The 3,029-nt window shown below is 41.2% G+C and overlaps 1 long non-coding RNA gene across 1 annotated transcript; it reads right to left on the minus strand.

Annotated features, from left to right (window-relative positions):
- Positions 1-385: 385 nt before the first annotated feature.
- On the minus strand, positions 386-2,551 carry LOC125536969 (uncharacterized). Its single transcript, XR_007295392.2, has 3 exons — positions 2,236-2,551; positions 1,043-1,466; positions 386-857 (listed from the first exon to the last, which is right to left on the minus strand). It is a non-coding gene; the product is annotated as an uncharacterized LOC125536969 (long non-coding RNA).
- Between the last annotated feature and the right edge of the window lie 478 nt (positions 2,552-3,029).

Here is a 3,029-nt window from a genome sequence, read left to right on the forward strand (position 1 = left end):
TGTCTTGTATACAATAACGACACCCCTCCACCGCCTCATCCCTTTCGGGCGCACGCTCGCGCCTACGCTTGATGAGATCCTTCAGGGCAACACCTCTTTCCTTGACTTCCCCTTGTACATCTTTTTCCTCAACCCACATCACCACTCACCTCTCCTGCCAGTACATGCGGATGGAAATCAGCATGTGCTAGCGCCAGCTGGGCGAGCTTTAGCAAAGAAGCAGAGAAGACGGATAATAGAGACAATGCAATGATCAATGGGCTAGAAGCAGTGCAAAGTGAGGAAGGGCTTCAGCTTCAAAGGTAACGGTATCCGGATGTTCCATTTTTTCCTACTTTCTATTGGTTTTGCCGAGCCTAACAGTTATCTCTTTCAAAGAAACTCAAGAGAAAAACAAATACATGACAAAATGAGGGGTTCGTCCCGCCCTTATGGTTGGACACAATTAGAATTCATGTTCTGTAGATTACCAGAGAACAAAATCAAAATTGGTTGCAGTGCATAATACAAATAAATAATTCCATAAAAAACCAGCATTTATTGCTGAAGCAATCCTCTCAGGGAAATGTGCCAAGTCCAGCACCCATCCTTCGAAAATGACCAAGATGATCTGCTCCAGAAAATTTGAGAAATGAAGCTCCTCCAAACAGTGATGCTGATTCTCTATATCCAATATTTCCACTAATTACTTGATGAAATATTTTATCTGATGGTTATGTGGATACATATCAGGCTAAATGAACCAGCCGATTGCGGACATGACAAAATATTTAGTTAAAAGCCTGAATTGTTGTCATCCATGGCGCCTAGATCTAACTCTTCATCGGAAACAATTACTTCCTGCAAATCATAGTAGCCTACATGGAAAAAATAGTTTAGTAGAATTATTTCCCATACCCTAAGATATAAGTACCATACTAAAATGATACGCCTCACGGTAGTCTTCTAGCAAAAATAATTGATACTACATAAACATGATAGAATCAAGTACTATTCATGCCATAAACATTTCAAGCTTAGGAACCCAATATTAATCACGTACCACAGGTCGAGGTTTTACATCTTGAATACTATGGAAATGATGGTAGCAAAATCAGAGGATTGAGGACGATACATGCTCCAGAATTGTTGTAACTGTCCTTGAAAGTGTGTAGCAGAATCAAATATTGATTGTTAGAACTTAGTTCGGATAAAAGTAAAACAACAAATTTAACTATACAATTAATACATGGTTAGTTGGTCAATGTCCTTCCAGAACATGAATTTGAATTGTGTGGATGCATACTACTACCTGCAAAAGCATGATAGACATCATCACCATATATGTTTCTCTTCCTGTGTTTTGGTTGCATTATCTGTCAGGTAATTCATGATTTCTCGAACTCCTACCTGAGCAGCAAAATAATGACAGAGATTGTTACAACATTTGACTCACCTCTATGAGCAGCAGTGAGTTGGCGACGACCCTGAAAAAATAAGGGAACCAAAAGAGTTACATTAATTCCACTCTGAAGTAGTTTAACAAGTATTGTAGGAAATATTTTTGATCTAAAAACGAAACCATCCATTAGTTGCACAATGAATCTCTCGTGCTAGTTGTTCAATCTAGCAGTTTGGTGGCATGGACAGAACAGACTTTCAGTACTTCTTTCGTTTGAACCTTAAGACATAACCAAGCACATAAAAGATAAACCACCCAGCACACTTTCCTTGCTACAAGAGAGCATACAACTGAAGCAGATCTCCATCCTTAAAATTGTTGATTTTTATCATAACATTCCAAGAAGAGACAGTTTCCCGGTTATTAATTTAATTTACAACTAATTTCCCCGCAAAAGATTGCTTTCTAGTTGGAGATGTAGAATTAAAAGAATATGTTAAGTTGGCTGGACACGTTATTCCATTCCAGATAACTATTGCTAGATTTAAGCTGGTTGGACATGTTTTCATTGTAAACTAATAGTATTGCAACTGTATGTTTGCAGAAATCGATTACAGCTGTGCGCAGGAAGACTCATCCCAGCTTCTCGCTGGATTACAGTCGATTACAGCACTTTCAGCTTGCTCTTATGGCAGTCAGGTGTGAGCCCATTTGTTTGAACAACACAGAGGTACAAAATTAATTAAAAATAGCCATGAGTGCCATCTCAATATCCTCTCTATCTCTCTCTCGGCTGGGTAGGAAAGATGGGACAAGCTGCAAATATACAAGGTGGGAGAAGGGCCGGTTCGTACCTTCAGGAGAAGAAGCAGGCGCTAAGCCTCTGTCGCTGCTGGTAGCCCACCGGAGTATCCCCTCTTCGCCGCGCCACAGGCCCTCGCCCGCCACAGGCCACTCGCACCCCGCAGCCGCTCGCCCGCCAATCCCATCTTCTTCCCTTGTTGTGCCGCAGTGGAAGAGCCGAGCGTAGATCGAGGGAAGGGAGCCGGCGGCGCAGATCGGGGGAGGGAGAGACAAGGAAGGGTTTCATCACGACTTCACGAGCCAAATAGAGGAATGAGTGTTGTATGCGCAGTCGCGGGCGCAGTGCGTGGAACATTCCTCTGCGGACCGAGTATGGTCAGTCAAGGGAAATTGCTAACTGCACCTCATAGAGCTATTAGATTAATGATGGTTGTTAGATTAAGATTTGTGAGTCTAATTGTGCGGTACAGATTGGTTTGTGTAGTGTTGTGGGTTTAATTGTGGGGTACACATAAGAAAATTCTTGTTCGATTGTTTAATAGTAGTGTAGATATGCTGAAAGTTTGTTATTTGTTTATACCTTCAGAATATTTTTTTATAGACTATGTTCTTGACCACATCATCCTCATTACTATCTTCATCATTTACCATTACCCGCAGTCCATCAACCAAATCCATATGTTGCCTTACTAACTGCTATAAAGTGAGCACCACATGAAGGTGTACGACCCAACTTAAACTATCAGTTTTGGCCAGGACATATTTAATGGAACATCGCATCAATTCATTGGAAACATTCCCATTCTTAGTAATACAGAGCTAGATGTTCATTTTGTACTCCCTC

This window comes from Triticum urartu, chromosome 2A (genome assembly GCF_056163025.1).
Source record: "Triticum urartu cultivar PI428250 chromosome 2A, HENAU_Tu73, whole genome shotgun sequence".
In the NCBI taxonomy this organism is placed as follows: Eukaryota; Viridiplantae; Streptophyta; class Magnoliopsida; order Poales; family Poaceae; genus Triticum; species Triticum urartu.